Here is a 19,224-nt window from a genome sequence, read left to right as displayed (position 1 = left end):
AGCGCCACTACTGCGTGAGGTATGCTATCGTGCAACTTTATTTTATCTTTTGTTTTTATGATAATGACGGATTCGTACGTCAATCCCTGTGCTTCGTGTATGGTTAAGACGCGTGATCCCGTTCCTTCTCCAAACCCTTGGCTGGTCAGGGTCTCTTTTTCTTCCTGTGTATGCGTCAGGAATAGAGTGTTGGTTTGGGATTTTGGAATTGCTGCGTCTGTAAACCTTTTCAGCTGCAGGGATTGGATACGCGTTGTGGCTGCGTATATGCCTGAGTATACTTCTCTTAGGGCGTATGCAACATCCATGGGGTTTCTGTATGAGCACAACAGCTCCTGGGTGATGTTTGCTACCAGTGTTGGGCGACTGTACCTTAGTTCGAATAGGTTCTCTCTGTCTATGTACGGTAGCTGGTTGATGTCTCCGATTAGAGCAATATCACTGGCACGGGACACAACACAACAACTTACAGTCGTTGGGCGATGATAAAATGCAGCCTGAGAGTATAAAGTGCAGTCTGAATAAAACGGCACTGAAACTTTCCACAAAATTGCATAAAGTACCCTCGGGGAAATCTCAACATGGAAGCCCGCGCAACAGTGCAGTGTTTTCTGATATTTTTCACGTAAAACGTAAATCAGCAGTTTTGGTCCATAACGCTTGCATTTCTAAACCGTACTGTAAACCTCATATGAAATAGTGTTGGATTTCTGCAGGTATAAAATTAATTATAAACCTGCCTGAAACAAATAATACTAATATTCGACTGACGATAAATGTAATAAACATGATTGTATAGGTATGTGGCCGACGAACTTCGAACGAGTTGAATTCATTTAAATGTGTTTATCGTCACAGGTACTTGGTAGTTTAGAGTGTAATAGTCACAGGTATTTCGTATTGGTACAGGTAAGGGTAAGGTAAGGTAAGGGTAGGTTTCGTACAGGTAAGCCGTCCATTAGTTTAGTCCTAATTTGTTTGGATTATAATTTAATGATGGAGCTGAACCATGAGTCATAGAGTAGCACCACATTAACCTTGGCCATAACCGATCCATTGTTGTAGTCACACACACACACACACACACACACATGGCCATAGCATAGACGATGACACAGAATAATAACTAGTACAGAAGCTTTACTTCTCTCAAAGTTGTTTAAAGAAATATGACTCAATCTGATAAACAATATCATTTAATTTAGTTCGTGTTCCAGTCGAGCACTAGTTCATTTACATAATTAATTACTTATATTATCACTAGACTACGGTTGATTATTGAAAGAACCGCGGACTAGGGTTGCCTATTCAGAGATACTGCTTGCGCCATCTAGCGCACAGCACCACAACTGTAGGGCTTAGGGTACGGGTAAGGCGGAATAGAAATAAAAAAATAGAAGTATATCGATAATAGATCTTTATCATAGATAATAACTAACAGTTACATTTACATATTTCTTGTTTAGAATTACGGTTATTAAATTTCAATTATGCATATACGCAGTCTGGTCAATGGTGTAGCATTTCAAGAGATGTACAATTGGAAAACACGAACAAGGTATTGTAATTTATTTTTTAATCTATCTTAATCAATTCTTGCCTTTCTCTTTCGTTTCAAATTACTGGTCAATTTATCGTTTGTTTTTCTTTTTCTTCTTTTTTTATTTGACGTTTCTTCTTCACTGAGCAAATCTGATGCTTGTGTTTTCTCTGTCGATATCAGAGATATTTCTGTTTGAGTCTCAATTGAATTAGTTGCTTTTTTATTATCTTCAGATAGATCAGGTAAGGATAAAGTTGGGATTGCATCTTCTTTGAGTTGTTTTACAATTTTAATAGCTGATTCTTCAAAATGCAATGAACATACATGATAACTTGTGTGATTCATAGTATCACATTTAGATAGTAAATCTTCTCTACCTATTGCCAATGTCCAGGTCCGTCGCCTGAAATAAACAAACAGAATATTTTAAACGGACAAAACCGGAATGTAATAAAATGCAAAAAAGTATCTTCGTATTATATCAGTGGCCTAGCAGCAGCACCCACAGTTCTAGCTTCGCTTAGTTGGGCGCTGTGTGGATTGTCCCATGATATACATATTTAAAATTAAGAGGTAGGTACCTAAGGCACAGAATAATAACTAGTACCAGGTACAGAAGTCCATCTTCGCAATGGCTTGCAAAGAAATATGACTCCATACCCTAAGCAATAAGATCTAATTTAGATCGCGTTCCAGCCGCACACCTTTTTATTTACTAACCTACCAATTAATTTTTGAGGGAATATGCGCCTTATTTCACTGGACTACGGTGCATAATAAGTTATACGTGGTTATACGCATTGAAAAAGAAGCCACCTTAGGGTTGCCTCAGCACCACAGACTACAACGTTTACTAAGCAACGGACTAAGTTTGTAAAAATAATGTCATGATTTTGAAACAAAATTAATTTGAATTTAGAATACAAAGCTATTCCAAACTTATTTTCTATTGGAAATGACTAGTAAAAGCTACGGCAATTTCATACTTAAAGACCTATTCATAGATCTATTATTTGAAGTAAAAGAAAGAGGTAGATAGGAACCTATATCTACCTAAAACATTTACTTCAGTCAAAAAATGTTTTTTTTCTTCATAATGTGTGATAATATTGAGATGAATTAATTGATCATGATGTTCTGTTTTAGTTTAGTTGAGCACGAATCCCACTCAGCTCATATTTTATAATCGATTCATTAATACATTTTGAAGGTAGTTGTGTCTGTAAATTTAATACTTTAACGAAAATAAAATTGGAATAGACTTTGTTCAACATGGAGAAAAAAAGGGTTTGTAGTTCGGATTAATTTCATTTCAAATAAGGAACGTAGAAGAAATCAATAAAATACTAAGATTAGTTTTACCTGTCAGCATCTTTTGGTAATCTAAAAAAATTTAAATTTGGATCACGATCCGAATTTAAGCAATTATATACGGCACAGTATTTTTTTGCTGCTTTTTTTCTTTTTATGTCCATTTTTCTATTCATAAACTAGTACGAAATAGGAACAAATAGCGCGCGCGTGTATCGTCTTCCGCTTGCGGCAGCCGACTAGATTCTCCACCCAGAGGCGGCAGGCGCCAGGCCGGCGGGCGCCTGCGCCGCCCACGCGCGGAGTGACACAGGCCTGCCTAAGGTAAGGTTAAGAGGTATAATATGAACCAAAATAGATTTTACCTGTTAGCATCTCTAGGAAAACGAAAAAAATTTAAATCTGGTTCACGATCCGTTTTCATACAACTGTATACTGCACAGTATTTTCTCTGCTTCTTTGGTTTGGTGGCCATCTTGCAAATAAAAGAGAACGTTGAAGGTCGTCGAACAAGAAATAGCGCGCACGTGTGTCGTGTCTCGCGCGCGGCGGCCGACTGGATTGTGATTGGCCCTCCCGGAGTGGCCGCCCCGCCTGGGGGGCTGTGGGGCGCGCGAGGGGGCTGCGGGGGGCGCGGGCGGGGAGCTGCAGGTATGTGTTTCATACCTACGGCGGAGTGACACAGGCCTGACGATGACAATGAAAACGTGTCTTACTTATCCAAACGTTTAAATAGTCACAATGTGAAACTACTCAATGTTTACAAGGTACAGTCGAGCTGAAAACTAAATAATAAAGTACCTATATTTTCTTTCAGAAATAGGCCCTCCTCGGATGTGTAGATCAACGTCTAATGATTATTTCTTTATTTATTTAATCCTCATTAATTACATTTGAAAGATTCATTGCACCACACTTTCAGATGAAAGCATAAGAACATAGAGATGGGTTCCGCTCATCTCGCATAATCTTTATTGACCAAAACTCATTTCGCATAACTCGTATGGTCTAAACTTTTTTGGCCGAACCATCACTTTGCCAAGACTTATGTGGCATAAGGCTCGTTTCGTCTAAAACTCTTTAGGCACAATCTTTAAACACCTAAGTTTCGTTTGCTCAAATTTATGTTCGTCTATACCTATGTATAATCTTGTTTCTCGTAATGTTATCTTTATAAATAATATATTAAGTATGTAGTAAATGTACAAATTGTGGTATTTTTCTCCTACATCCCGAAAATCACGATATTGTATGATCAAAAAATCGAAAGTTAACGACCAATATAATTATTACAAACCCCATGAGATCGAAACCTAAAAATAGGTGCGACGACGAGCAAAGCGAGGAGGAGCGTGTTAGGTGCACATGTTCATCAAAACCAAAGCGGAGCGCAGCGAAGCGGAGCGGAGCGTTTTCCAAACAGCGGAAACAATACAAGGCACCAGTTTGCGCTATGTAGGGAGACACTCCGTCAAAGTTAAAGCCAAACGAATATTATTACTTTGTATAAACCTAATAAACCTATGCCATAGCATTATTAGGCTATTCAAGATTTGGCCATACCATTATTAGGCTAAACAATGTTATGCGAAATAACTTTTTACTAAACGAGATTTATGCCATACGATTTTCGGCGTAACGAGACTTTGACCAAACGTTACTATGCAATACGAGATTAGGCAAATAAATCTTATGCCAAAAAAGGTAGAACCCATAGAGATGGATGAGAAATAAGGAATTTAAGTACATAATCTTATTAATTAAAATATGTTAGCCATTTGTCAAATACGTTACGCATTATGCATACACAATTACACACACAGTAGCTTGTTGTAATACAGATTACTCACCACCTACCCTACTACAAATACAAGGGCCCTTGTAATTTTTTTAAAGATTTGCTTTTAACAATAAATTCATTTTTGACCTTTTTTTAAAGTACAATTATACCTGTAGCACAGGGTGCTATTAAGACGTGACAAGAGTTCTCCGTCGCGCTCGCTCTTGAGATTGCGCGATGTGAGTGAGCGCGATGCAAAACTCTTGTCACGTCCTAAATGCGCCCCGTACTAGCCCTTCCGGTGCTCTTATACTGAGGAAACCTACATAATTATGTAGATTTAGCAAATCTACATGTGTGAACTCACCAACCCGCAGTGGACCAGCGTGGTGGGAAAAATGGTTTGAGCTTATGGAGGCAGTTTAGACCTTGGTGACATAAACAAAGGTTCCATGTGAGCCCGGTGCAGGTACTTACACCCTTACAGATAATAATTATAATAAGTCATAAGTCATAAGTCATTTATTCATAATATTACGATTACATGTCAAAATTTAAATACATAATAATATAATAATAATTTACAATTACCAATAATTAATTACCTTTAGTAGATATAATGTCACAATATAATTATAAGATTATAAAAATAATCATTATTACACAATGTATAAATAAGTTAATAAAATTAATTTAATTAATTTAAATTGAATAAAAGATTAACTAGGTCGAACATTCAATTGATAAATTCGTCAAATCTATAGAACGCTTGCTCGACAAGCCAGCGTTTTAGTGCGGACTTGAACCGATCATGGCTAGGTGCTTCCGTGATGGCAATAGGCAGCTTATTATACACCGCGGGTCCCATGGCATGGGTGAGCTTCCCAGACTTGGCCAGCCCGCGGCCCAGGGCCATCAGTTTGTTGGCCCGGCGCGTATTGCGATGGTGCACGTCGCCGTGGGTTTGGTAGGAGTCGTAGTTGTCTCGGACGTACATCGCTACCTGGTAAATCACTATGGAGGGCAGCGTCATGATGCCTAGCGACTTAAAGTACGGCCTCGCGGAGGTGTCCTGCGACACGCGTGCGATGGCTCTGACGGCCCGCTTCTGCATTCTAAAGGCGCGCTCCCAGTCGGCGGCGCGCCCCCAGAGCTCGGCGCCGTACTGCAGCAGCGAGTGCACGGTGGCGAAGTAGCAGGTGCGGACCACCTCGGCGGGCACGGTGCGCGCCAGGCGGTTCAGCGCGAAACATGCGCTGCCCAACTTTCCGCAAACTTTATCGATGTGAGCATCCCAGGTCAACCCTCTGTCGAGTATAAAACCCAAGAAGGTGGCGGCTTTGGTTTGTTCGACGACTGCATCACCCGCTCGTACCGAGATGGCTTTCGGTGGTTGGCCAGCAAGGTTGAAATGTATGAACTGGGTCTTGCTGATGTTCAAAACCATTCCGTTCATTCCAAACCACTGAGCGAGTTTTGTAGCCGTCTCGTTTAAACGCTGCTCCAGTTGCTCGATGTTGGGAGCGACGACTACTCCCGCCACATCGTCCGCGTACATTAGCATGTGCGCAGTATCGATGCTTTGGGGCAGGTCGTTCAGGAGGAGCGAAAACATAATATTCGACAGCGAGGAACCCTGGGCTACCCCCATCGTTGTAGTCAGCGGATCAGACCTAATAGAACCTCCTTCGCCCACTACGACTTGCGACCTCTGGCGCATGGAATTAGTCAGTAGGGCGAGAGAAGGTCCACTAATGCCATAGTAATTCATTTTGGTAGCGAGTACGTCGTGGTTGGCTACGTCGAAGGCCTTGGACAGGTCGCAGAATACGACAGCAACCTGCAACTTGTTCTCCCTCGCTCCCACGACGACCTTAATAGAGAAGGATGACCGATTTTTAAAGAAAACCTTTGAGAAGATAAAATAGGAACTATTTGAGGAAGCAGAGGAGGACAATGAAGGATGGTGTTACTGTGTCAAGAATTAAATTAGCCAGGCAGGGATGCCATGGGACTCTAAACTGGTTCAATATTGGAAAAAACAGTGGCGGCGCGGCGGCACATTACTTCATCCCATAAAGTTGTCAGTCATTCCTTATGCTGCACGTTTCTTTAGAAACATTATTTAAAAAAATTATAATCAACGTTTTTTTCTCGATGACGTCTTAAAACAATGGCGGAACAATCGGCACGTTCAACACCAGTCATTGTCAAGGGCACATACGCCGATAACGATTCGTCACGCACACATGTTTAATTGCATTCCACCGGTATCAAAATATAAAAAAAACTAACCAAGCGAAGAGGACCCTGCCAATACTGGGGAGGTTGAAGCAAACCAGGTTTAAGTTGGGACCAAGTTGAAATGGACGTCGTTGCATCATTCGACACAGAACGTGATGAGACTGTTTGTGGAAATGCCGCTTTTACGACTTCGGCGCATGCAGTGTACAGGTGCACTGTCGTGAACGTGTGTAACGTTTCCATGTTATGAATATGAAAAGTGCAATATTGGGAAATACAGAAATGCTAACCAACATCTACCACAAATACACGAAGAGGTTTTACAGATTTTTTAGTCAGTACGATAGCAACTAATAAAGTTGTCGATTTGGGACATGCTTGGTCTATACTTCAAGTCCTATGTGTCTTATTAGATATGACGGGTCATGCTTATGATAATATCTACTAACCACTAGTAAATAGCTCTAAAATGTAATGATCCTATGATTTATTACAAAGATGAAGATGACATCAGCAAACGAGTTGCGCCCGAGTCTACCGATAACCGCAAAGTCACCTTGAGGGTGGCTGTCACGGGGGTTATGTCATACTTCAGGCGGCTATCACTAGAACACAATAATATTATGTGACATTCGCGCCGGTCCGTGGCAAGAATGCGGCGATAACGTGCACACTCGTAATCAAACTGCGACGTTTCTTTAACTGAGTGAAGGTTGCGACCTTGAAGCTCTAATACTTCATTTAAATGTATTGCTTTTTTACTATGCAGCTATCGCTTTCGCTTAAATTAAAGGTGATTCGGATTGTTTTGAGGCAATTCAAAAGTACTAAAATAGTGGTGCTGGCCTTAAAGAACTATTGGTTTTAGAGCGTTATCGTGATTTTTTATTGGCAAGTACGCAATCCTCGAGTTTTAACGCAGACACGATTCTGAGACCTCTGCACAAAGGCACTTGATCAGTACAGAATTACAAACAGTATCGATAGAAATTAAAAGTCACGTAGTATTTAGAAGTCCGCTTGAGTTAGGGAAGCGGGGATTGGCGCTCACTCGGAATAACAATTGAAACTGTATCCTTTATACAACCTTCTGTTGTATCTACGCGGAATACTAACCAATGGCGTGAGGTCTCGGCATAGCACGAATGCTATCAGTATGTATGTAATGGTTATTTATTAGAAACTTTAAAATAATACTTGCAATCATGACGTGACATCTTGCAGCCAAGATGATGTCGTAGCACTGTCAGTTTGGAATGATTTTCAGAGGGTACACCCGAGTCTGCGTGTATATTTTGGTATAAATCTTACTTTGCAAGTGATTCGTACACTACATCACAGCTTGAAGACTTTACAAAAAACTATAAAAGTTTGACTCCAAAACTGAAATCCGCAATCATGTTTTCTATAAGTTCTGGATTCTTTCCACGTTGATTTCAAGGAAACTCATCAGTCCTTTAGCATAATCAGGAGGCAACTTTGAATACAGCCTACGTCGCGACACCCACCGTCTGAGAGATGCCTATCGAATATCTATTGCCTTATCATCGCACTTTTGCTGGTGGAATGATATGGGCAAAGTATTTTTATTAAGTATTTGTAAGTATTATATCTACTCATTAGCGAATATACTTATATCTTTTTCGGTGGTCTGCTGCGGGTTGTTGATGTTGATCATATATTTTCCAGGATAGGCTATCAGAATTTCTTAAATATTTTTTGTAAGTAATCTAAAAAACATTAAGTATACGTTTTGGATTTTTAGGGCGGAACATGAATTGTTTAGTAAACAGACCTTCAGACAAGTTGGCACTTCCTTTGACGAGTAGGTATAGGTGTACTTACATATGACTAGTCCTAGATACCAATAAGTTATTCTTGTAGATATGGGTGACCTTCGATTTACTATTGAACTTCAAGGTCACAGACACAGGAAGGGTGATAATGATAAGGCCGTGGGTATAATTCTCGCAATTTTGAGGCGGATTTCTGAAGAACATTAGTTAGTTCAGGGTGGGCGAAGAAATTCATTTACAATAGAGTTACTTAAGGTTGTACTTACAGGCATGTCAGGTGCTTATAGAAAATCTTGTTTATAAAATTAGAAATTAGTCAATAAGGATGCTAAGTTATATCCAACAAAATATAGTATAAATCAAGGTCGAATGGCGTAGTGGTTAGTGGCCCTGACTGCTATGCCGAAGGTCCCGGGTTCGATTCCCGGCTGGGGCAGATATTTGTTTAAAGACGAATATTTGTACTCGAGTCTCGGGTGTTGATATTTATATTTAATATGTATCTATCTATGTATTTGTGTAGATATATCAGCTGTCCGATACCCATAACACAGGCTCTGCCTAGCTTGGGGTCGGATGGCCGTGTGTGGAGATGTCCCCATATATTATTAAGGATAATTTCTAAGAACATATCAAAATGTTATTCAGTCGTCTCGACAGGGCAGCAAGGATCCACAATACACTTAGATTAACGATATACGAACTATAGAGCTTCCACTATGTTATTGTATTTTTGACATTTCCTTATGTCTGATAAGTAAAGTTGGTTTTCCTTTGCAGTCGTCAAAAATGTATTTGATTTGAACTGTCTAAACACCAATAATATAATGGACAGAGTATAGATCACAGACCTATATTTGAATAGACAACGCTTGTCTCATTCCTTGTCATTATTTTTATACCTACTGTCACGTCAGTCACGTCACTTGAACGATTTAGTTTAGGAACGTCCCTAATGACACTGCGCTAAAGGAAGATAATTTTACTCCCTTTTTACACGCGAAGTACATGCACTTGCGTTGTCTACTCAAATACAGGTCTGTGGTATAGATATAGTATCACATACAAGAACAAAGCTAAACTAACTGTACGCATTTTGTTTACTGTCAACCCGTTTTAAGATCAACCGATTGACGAACATTGTACCAATAAATAAATTCACAAATCTTCGAACCGAACTAGTCAAATTAAGTGCTCAGTGGGAAAGTGACCTGTTATTTCGTTGAAAATGTCTTTTGAATTTACACTCCATCTAGTCCGTATTAAAATATCTTTGACGATGCAAGCCAATTTAAAAACTCATCAGTAATTCTAGTGGCTATTGTACACTACTCGTATAAATGATGGGGCGGAACACGGAAAGATTTTGATTAGTCGAACAAGCAAAATTAAAATCATCTATTCTGTTTAGTAATTATTGGTTTTAGCATTTATTGGTATACAACTTCTCATGGATAATTCAAGTAAGTATAAATAGGTTGAGGAAAAATCATCATATACCTACTTACTGCGAAGGACGGAGTTTAATCAAAGACTTCATGGCTATACAGGCCCAGTATATTAATACTATAAATGCCATAGCTGAACTAATAGCAGTTATCGGTAGGTACATAAATCGAACACTAAACATAGAAGTTTGCTAACCTGTATGTAAAATATACTGTGTAATAATGTAGATAGATCGATAATTCTTTATAGCACACAACACACAGAAATTACGGGAAGAAATCCTCAAAACAGACGGTACAATGGCGGCCTTATTATGGTATGGTAACTTCTTCCAGATACCTCGGAGGACAGAAATTATACACAAGAAAACCCGTTCCCCTGAACGTGCAAAAAATTACAAACAGAACATCTACATTCTAGAATATACGGCACAGAAACCAATCGATGCAGGTTTTACCTTCCACAAACACAATCACGCCAGGATAATGCTGCTCAGAATGACCCTCGAACAAAGTCCGTGTCTAGGTGGTCATCACACCTTGGTCATTAGACTTCTGGCCACGCGCCGCCATCGAGGTCGCGACTGAACGCCTATTCTTGACTACTGAGCAGATACCGACTACTACAGCATGTAAGAGGGCAAATTCAGAAGGCTGCTTTAAATCTACAGCAAGGTAGTATGTCCTCCCTTAGAAGTCGTGTTGTTCCGACGAATTGAGAACCTTCTCCTTTTTTTGAAGTCGGTTAAAAAGATACCACGAATACGCAGACACAAAATAAAACACCCAGCGCAATGACCGACGATCTTAGATAGATAGAGGATATTGGCGCTTGATTGGACGATTATTGGCTGATGACGAAGCAGCTGTATCTCATAGATACCATTATAATTCTCAGAGTTTATTTCATCAAACAAAAGACCATGGGACAGTGCATCTCATCAGCAAGTTTCCACACAGGGATTCCCCATCATTAAAAGCTGTGGCCACACTGACCACGGCTTGCAAGTCGCAGAATAGGTCTGTGAATCCGATGTCCCCACCAGAATGTCAAATCAGGGGGGTTACTCTCTAATTCGACGAACGAACGAACGAGAATTATCACGCAATCGGCACGCTTAATACAATGACATAGATTCGTGGTTAGCGCTGCAGTTTTGTTTTTCCGAAGCTTCGGAGAACCACGGCTCTATCTAGTTGTATTTAGCGTGCCAATCGTATGAACATTTTTGTTCGATCGTTCGTCGATTGAGTGACCCCTATAGGCTCCGTGTGCCAAACCGCAACGATGGTTGGGTTCTCCGCTCATTACCTTACCTTAGTCATCGAATTATCCTCGAGAAAATATAAAACGAAAAAGCAAAAGTGGTGATGGAGGTAGGCATCTCAGCAAAGAATGTCAACTGGGTTAGAAAGCTTGAGTTTTAATTATTTGGTGTGGTGAACAATCTGGATATAAATAATTAAATAAATAAATAATAACCTACTTCTTATGTCGTAGAAATATAATGGATATATGTATTATTATCTGCGAAAACAATATGAATATTGAAGATACCTATAACGAGTGACAAACGCATCGTTCAATTTATAGCAATAGAAGCAATAACATGACGTTATGGTTATGACTACTTATGACCAAAACTATGCTCAATACAAGACAAAGCGTCTATCAATAAAATACATTTCGAAACCCTAAAGACCATGAACCTCGGCAAAGGTCAGTCGAGATCATTATGAGGCCCAACTTGTATGCATTTCTCCACTTCGTGACTTGACTTGACCTTTCACAATGGCCGGATTTCAAGCCGCCGCCCTACCATTCAATGGCGGATATTATGTAGCTCAGTATAATGTTACTTGGATTTTATGAGGAACTGCAGTTGAGAATTATATGGACGTTCTGTTCAAAAGCAATGAATGAATGATGATTAACAAATAATGATGATGTCACATAAAGTGTAACTTTTTCGCCTCTGGGCGTGCGTGTAATAGTGTGCCCATATTTTCATTTTGGTGACGAGTTGGAACTTGGAAGGAAGCCGTGAAAAATTCTACATCGGGCAACACCAAAAGGATATCGTCACAAGTAACCACGTGCTATTTCTTTTGATTTCAGCTATTCAGCACATAGAACAACGCGATCCGAGCACCTCTGGTAAATTTAGAATTATAAACAGGTACGTATAGGTATCTAGTATGAAAAACCCATGAGGTAAGCTATAGCTTGCAGTACCGTGGTTTCGTATAATAATAATACTTTCCACGTGGATCGCAGCGTGACATTTGAACCAACGCAGGCAAAGTAAAACTTGATCGACGTCGGACGAACAAAAGAAAACAACAAAAGTTTACAATACTTTCTTCCTTGACATGGCTTCACAACGTGATCTAAATGCGTACAAAAATTCATTTAAGTGGGCGTTATAAACTTATTCAACTAACATACTTAATCCTAATTTAGAAAAAGCTATTTCGGTACTATACTTGCGCATGGACAAGGAACGTTTATTACTACTTAACATTACAATGCTGGCTATAAATAGGATTCTTTTTCGAGTTAATAAAGTTTACAACCTCCTTGTGTATTCCTTCGACCTCATTTGAAAGTAACGGACAGCGCCCGCCTCCTTTCCCTCGCCTCCGAGACAACAATGAGAACCAGCTTGGAACTAGCCCCGTGCATCCAGCATCCAGGCCATTCACCCGGTCAGCGGCCGCTGCCCTTCGGAACCATAGACAGCCACCTTGCTCTTCAGAATAAACACCAGATGACCCGGGTTCAAATGAGGTCGAATAGGCGAGATTCACTTTTATAAATGCCACAGTTTTGTCTGGAGTTCCGGCGTTCTAAATTTGAAAGCGGAGAGGCGTGTATTTTCGGCCAGTGCGAGGCAGTTGGGTGGTTCTGTGTATTTTTTCTTTTTCAAGCGGAGCGAAGACCAATCATAGCAGCGATGCGTTTTGCTATATTTGGCAGGATAGGAATTCAATGTTATTCAGTGAGTCTACCGCAGCGACCGCCTCGCATGTGTTGAAAAAAAAGTGCATTTAAACCCACACCAACCGACAATCCTATTCAAACCACTTTCCTCAGATTCCGTCCATTTTATTACCACTTTATAGCTTATAACTCGAGCCTTTTCTATGCTGCATAACACTTCAAATTACCTAACTCTGAATTCACAAAGGTTTGCAGGCAGTTACACTTCGCTTGCCTTCATGTTGAAGCAACTTATCCACGGTCAAGATCGTGACTATCGCAATGACTAGACGAGTAGACTCAGTTGCATAAGGGCATTATGTAACAATAAAGATAGATGCTGGGAAATGTAAATTCATTCAGACAAACAATAGGCAGTGATATTGTATGATGAAGGTGGGTGCAAAATTATAGAAGTTAATTCACTGTTCTGTTTTTACTAACAGCCTGCCTAAATTAGAAAAACGCGGACTCGAGTGTACTAATTAAGTTAAAATTAATACCAACGCCGGAAATTCAACTCTCTTCCAGTGTTCTAATGGAAAAAAATAATGATGTAGGTACACATTTGAAATTAAAATGCCTTAAAACACTACGCAGTAACACCGTTTCTATGTGTCTTGCCTTTTCAAGTCATTTACTACTGTTTTGCAATTTCGGAGTACTTTGGTAAGTAAATAGATACTCGTTACCTATGTATCATGTAGGTATCTGGTTTCATAAACTGGTTTACTAAACAAGGCGTTCATCAAAGCCGCCTGTTAGCATAGAATAGATGGCAGCGACAAAAAAAAAACTATGCGCGTATAATGTCCATAAACATTTCTGGACGTCTAAGCCACATAATAAGTAGCAGCAAATAAGTACAATATTCAACCTGCTATAGTAACGTACGTAGATATAATGTAAGTAGTTAGATATATGGTTTTCGTTATTCAATTCTCTCATTGCACATATTGCGGGTACAAGGTCTCACGTTGCATCTCGTCAATCACTTGCCGTAACGTCTCAGTGACTCAACACTTCACAAATAGACTAAACCAGTTCCCACCAAGGTCGGAGATCACGACATGTTGCACAAGGAAAATATCCTTACATCATTGTCTGATGGCCTTTACATTGCAAATGCAATATGAGTCGAGATATAAAAGGATCGCAGCTAACTGCTGTTGGTGGTCTTGTGAAGTGGCGATTGCATTTATGTATCAGGGGATCACCATTTATATCGCTGTATCGAATCGCATTACAATTCTGATTTCATACGAGACTGCATCCATAACTGTATTATCATAAATAAATCGTGTTTCTGAAAACATAAAATATTTGTAAGTACCTATTAGTAGAAGACTTCGATAATCGAGTAGGCCATTCAAATACTGTTAAAACATACCTACTGCGTTGCAATTTACAACATATTGTATTTGGTAAAGCTAGTGCTTTACATGGTTGTATTGTTGTATAGATATATAATTTTTTTTCGGTCAGATTCATCTTGTTCTTTTGATGTTGTTATGGATTCCTGTGCCTCCGAATCGTCTGAATGGCTGCAGCATTCTGCACGGATGACGTGGAGCATCAATGAGCTACAAACAGTCCGTCATGCCAGCCGCAACACCACGACCGTCAACATCCGGAGTGTCGAGCATTCATCTAGATGCAACAATTACGCACAACACACGCTAAACAGGAAACATGTCTGCTGGCAGACGCTGCTAGTTCTGAATCACTGTCCCCGAATATCTTGTGACGATTCATTTCATTCATGAGGGGCTGCGTCAGTGGATCAAGGTGGCCAAAGATTTGCTGCTGCGGAGTTTTGTAGCGCTGGCTCTTTGCGACCTAGTTTTGAGACTTTTGAGCTCAATGTGATAAATTATGGGCGACTCCGAGTGTAACTAGAAAGAGTATGTACCACTTAACAAGACGTAGCCAAAGCAACGGTAAAGGTATCGGCGGTTATTCAAAACTCCTAGTATCGATCAAAGATATGTATCTGATCTAAAATAACCTATCCTAACCTAACCGCGTTAGCATATATATATATAAAGTATGTCATAATTATAAAAGAGCAGGGCCGCCTGGCACAGGTATCTTTGTATACCTAATAGGTAGGTCCTAGCCTTAGTTCAGAAACTGTTATTTTCTTTACTGTAATAAACTATATTTTCTTTTCTTTCTTTTCTTTTCTAAAATATTCAGATCGAATGTCAAATGAGTATTTCTTGAACATAGATACACAGTACGAGGTACAAATTACAGGTACCATACCACGTCTAGCAAGTTATACATCTATACTCAAATGTTTAGGTTCGCCTCGTAGACCGCAGCGAGGGTTATCTTCGCCATCTCGCCTAGCTAAGGACGTTGCCCTTATACGGGCACGATGCAAGATAGGCGATGTTGCCAAGACTTGTTGGCTCTCGGATCAATTGACATGACGTCAACGCTGAATACCTATATGGTTAATGAATCTTGCAAGCCAGATGAATATAAGCTTAATGAGTGTCGCAAGCCAGAGGAATTACAAGAATTCAATTGCGACAATGTTGTGAATTGATGCAGTTCAATCCATTGTTTGTGTGCATCGTTGATACGACAGGTCAATCAAGTGATTGCAAAATTTCTGTTTTTAATCATTAGTTACTGCCTTAGCTTCTTAAAAATAATTGGAGTTACAAACTGTAATCTATTCCGGAACCAACAGCGCCCCATTATTATCAATGGGTTGGAGGTGCTTAGAAGTGTTCTTAGCAATTGCGTATTAAATCCTTGTACTTGCATGTACTTAATAAGGAAGTATTGAAGTTCGGGCGCCATGTTGGTAAACTCCAAGTCCCGGAATAGCCCGCTCTGGTGGTCTACTCTAGCTTTACGACAGCATTATTTTAGCACACTGCTGCGATAACCACGACTCTATCTCGTTACATTAAACGAGCCAATCGCTTGACAGCTCTCCGGAACTTGGTATTTCGTCAGCCAATGGCAGAGCCGCTGGAGCGTCGCCAGCGCACGCGCACGGGAACCGGATGTGACGTCACGACGGTTACGACCGCCATTTTGTACCTCGTAATCGATCCCCGGTCGATTTGTTTTGTTCCAACGATTAATTGGGAATGTGTTTTGTGAGTTATTTGCTGTTTGTGATGTATCCGGTGCTGGTTAGTTTCTCCGCGCGGGTGGTAGATGGGAAATTTCAAACGAATGACTGTAATTATGCTGACGAATATATATGTAGGTATGTATAGCTCAGATATATGTTTGTATTATAATTTCATAATAAACGAAACCAATATAACATGTATGGTAATTTTAGAATCTCAGTTAAATTTGAGGCTCGGTGATCGATAAGTAAGTGAAAATGAAAATTATTTATCACGGCGATTTATCAGTTATCAATAATCATATTAAAAATCCATTCAGCAAGACAATGCCTCCCCAATGGAGCGCCAAAACTCTTTTTCCTTGTCAACCGGAGGGGTTCCCACGATAAGGCAACAGTCGCGCTTCCAATCCAGCTTCCTTTTTTTGTATATGAACACATTTAGAGTAACCAGCCCAGAAAAAGTTGGAATATTACAATGCTAGAGCAAAGGGAAGGTGGCCTTGTCTACCGACACCCGACACTAGACAAAAAAAACATCTCCTAAAAAGTACGTCATTAATTTCACAGACGAGCCTTCTTCGGATAAAAAAAACACACACAAGTATAACCTACCAACCTACTTTTCTCCCACACTTTATTCGCACCTTGGCCGTATGGCGACAAAAGGTGCACCTCTATCTCAAGATCGAATTTCAAATTTCAAATTTGGAACGGGAACGCCACATGCTGATTGGCCGTCACGCGTGGGAAGGCAACGGGACAGAAGGATGTAACGGGAATTAACGGTTCTAACGGAACCAGAGGTCTATAGTGCCACAATCTTATCTGTTCCGGTGGTCAAAATGTGCAACTAACGAAACGTCATTGTCAAACGTCATTTCATACTCTGTGCGTTATTTGAGTTGTCAATATCAATTGTTGTTATTTAATTTATTTTGTGATTTTCTGGGTGAAATACTACCAAAAGCGCTGTAATGTAATGCAAGAAAAGTAGTACTATATATATTGGCTTTTATGCAGGAAGAATAACGTATTCATTCGCCTTTAATTCCGTTTGAAAAATTGGAAGAACGAGTTGCAGCGGCTACAGGTTAGTGTTGCCAAATATGACGAATAATTTTACCCATATACTCCATGTAATTTTATGTAATATTTTCCAGAGAGGCCCGTGCCCCAGCAGTGGGGACGGGATGAGTCGTGATGATACTCGTGATGAAATTTATATAATCTTTATTTTTCTTTGATTACAGGTGTGATGACATGACATGATACTTTAAATCTTAGGCAGTATACCAAGAAGAATTTCGCGCACCTGCAGCGATTTTAGACGAAATAATGATGATTTATGACATGTCATTGTTTTCCCAACCAATCAAGAGTTGGCTGAAAGAAATTGCTTTTTGGCAATTAGCCTTTGGAATAGGGCATGCAATACCGTAATACCGGTATCGCGTAATACCGGTATTCGGGACAAAATTCACGCTTTTTCAATACCGGTATTGAAAGTTAATACCGGTATTGAAGTAATACCGGAATCGGACTTTTTTAGGCTGTAAATGAAGCGATTAAGATATAGTTAGCCTTGTGTTCCTATATACTATGAAGGCGCACTTGTTTCCAACCGTTTAATGCAGTTTTGGGCCGTTGAAAATCTACTGTTGTCCATGCATAAACGGACACCAGATTTAATAAAAATAATTTATTCTAAACTTTAACCCAAATACTCAATTCTCGTTAAAATCTATTACAAAATACATAATTTTATTGCATCTTCTTGGTTTATTTTGACCTATACGAACTTTAAACACAAAATATTCAATTTATTGCACGAAAGTCTAATACCGGTATTAATACCGGGATCCCGGTATTGAGTTGTAATACCGGAACTCAATACCGGTATTGAAAATAGTTCCGGTATTGCATGCCCTACTTTGGAAGGAGACCCGTGCCCCAGCAGTGGGTACGTGATGGGTCAAGATGATGATGATGTATTAGATCTTTGCACACTGTCTGAATTTATATTAATTGTATGCTATTGTTTCTTGTTACTTTAGAAAATGTAAAATAAAGTGTTCAAAAATAATAATAATAATACTTAATTAATTGTTTTTTTTAAGTCTATTTATCTCGTTATTCCCACGACCCACATATATTACCTATAGCATTGTAATCTAGATTTAATCTCCTATATCAGAAGCAGAACATAATCAGAACTACACTGAAACAAATGTCGTTTGATATATTATATCCACTTTCATTTATTTTGATTTATCTATAGTACTATACTTATGAATGTACCTAATTATTACAATAGGTAATAGCAGAAATGCATTGTCGTTTAAACCAGAAATAGGCAAAATTTAATCGAAAGCAACACTGGATTCGATCACAGCGATGTCGCCACCGGAACAGATAAGATTGTGGCACTATACAGGGATAGCTCTGTAGGATGTTAAGAACAAGTGTTAATTTATTTTGAATTGCATGAAATTTCAGGTAAAGTACTTACATTTAGAACAAAATTGTAAGAGTACCTAAATGGATTTTTACAGTAGGTGCTAAAAAAATCACACAATTTACAAATATTTTTTCAAGAACATTTCAATAATATAGTATCTGCTACAGGTGAAGTAGTAGGTCTACCACAGGTAGAATACAATTAATTGGCCTTTGGGCTTTCATTAAATCAAACACAACGGTATAATTTATTATTTTATTAGCCATTCCTGGCTTTCTAACTTTAGACTTAACAAATACGCAAAGTTATTTATAAAGATTGGGTATAGTGGTTAACTGACTGTAAAAGGAAACCACCGAACATTCCTATGTCTAAAGAATATAAAACAAAAAGATATTCCTTGATGCCTCCTGTGAGGATTGAACTCACGACCCCTGGTTTACGAGACCAGTGCTCTACCACTGAGCTAAAGAGGCGATGGGAGACCCCGCCAAATAGTGGATCCCTTGCTGTAAGCCAGTCTCGTCATACGCCGCATGAGTGCGAAAGAGATAACGT

General features: G+C 39.5%; 1 long non-coding RNA gene and 1 other non-coding gene across 2 annotated transcripts; both read right to left on the bottom strand.

The window, feature by feature from the left end:
* Positions 1-1,400: 1,400 nt before the first annotated feature.
* Positions 1,401-3,796, bottom strand: LOC119692678. Its single transcript, XR_007267315.1, has 2 exons — positions 3,220-3,796; positions 1,401-1,946 (listed from the first exon to the last, which is right to left on the bottom strand). It is a non-coding gene; the product is annotated as an uncharacterized LOC119692678 (long non-coding RNA).
* A 15,274-nt stretch (positions 3,797-19,070) lies between these two features.
* Trnat-cgu lies at positions 19,071-19,142 on the bottom strand. Its single transcript has one exon. It is a non-coding gene; the product is annotated as a tRNA-Thr (tRNA).
* Between the last annotated feature and the right edge of the window lie 82 nt (positions 19,143-19,224).

This window comes from Plutella xylostella, chromosome 18, assembly GCF_932276165.1.
Source record: "Plutella xylostella chromosome 18, ilPluXylo3.1, whole genome shotgun sequence".
NCBI lineage: Eukaryota > Metazoa > Arthropoda > Insecta > Lepidoptera > Plutellidae > Plutella > Plutella xylostella.
Note: the sequence above shows the minus strand (reverse complement) of the source record. Positions and strands in the feature narration are given on the sequence as shown.